The 501-nt window shown below is 37.7% G+C and overlaps 2 protein-coding genes across 8 annotated transcripts in view; one reads left to right on the top strand and one right to left on the bottom strand.

Moving 5' to 3' along the window:
• The window catches only part of Pfn4 (profilin family member 4), a 44,739-nt gene that overhangs the window by 13,859 nt on the left and 30,379 nt on the right, over positions 1 to 501 (bottom strand). The window contains exon 1 of one of the 2 annotated variants that reach the window (XM_031356666.1): positions 205 to 275. The exons of the other annotated variant lie outside the window; for it this stretch is intronic. The gene's annotated coding sequence lies outside the window, so the exon portion shown is untranslated. Of the gene's footprint in view, positions 1 to 204; positions 276 to 501 lie in introns of those variants that run through there. 2 annotated transcript variants of the gene reach the window in all.
• The window catches only part of Fam228b (family with sequence similarity 228 member B), a 35,278-nt gene that overhangs the window by 5,896 nt on the left and 28,881 nt on the right, over positions 1 to 501 (top strand). The gene's annotated exons all lie outside the window — the stretch shown is intronic.

The following is a 501-nucleotide window of genomic DNA, read 5'->3' as shown; positions in this document are numbered from 1 at the left end:
TGCTTCTGTTTGTTTGCTAAATCTATCCATTCGTTGTTAGCATTTTTTGTAAATATCCCTCCCCACTTTTTCCTTTGGATAGGATCTCACTGTATTGCATAGCCTGGTCTTCAATCCTTTGTTTTCCTCTAGCAGCCTCCAGAGTACCTGAAATAACTGGAATTCGGGCTTGTGTATGAAGCTGTACTCCCCAGGTCTTTTTACCTTTCAGTTACAGTAGATGGACCACTCCAGATCCTGTGACTGTTTTTTCTCAAGTATGGGTCACATTTTCCTTTTCCTCTCTGTCTAGTAATTTCAGATCCTATTTCAGACATTATGAATGATGCATTATAGAGGACCTGACTTCTTTTATGTCATAAAGAATATTGAATTTACCAGGTAGTTGACTTTGCAGAGTTCAGGCTCTAAACTTTGTCAGTTAGCACTTTTCTTTTCTTTCTTTCTTTCTCTTCTTCTTCTTCTTCTTCTTCTTCTTCTTCTTCTTCTTCTTCTTCTTCT

The sequence above is a fragment of the Mastomys coucha genome, unplaced genomic scaffold (genome assembly GCF_008632895.1).
Source record: "Mastomys coucha isolate ucsf_1 unplaced genomic scaffold, UCSF_Mcou_1 pScaffold6, whole genome shotgun sequence".
NCBI classification, from domain to species: Eukaryota; Metazoa; Chordata; class Mammalia; order Rodentia; family Muridae; genus Mastomys; species Mastomys coucha.
The sequence above is the reverse complement of the archived record's forward strand: the minus strand, read 5'-3'. Positions and strand labels throughout refer to the sequence as shown.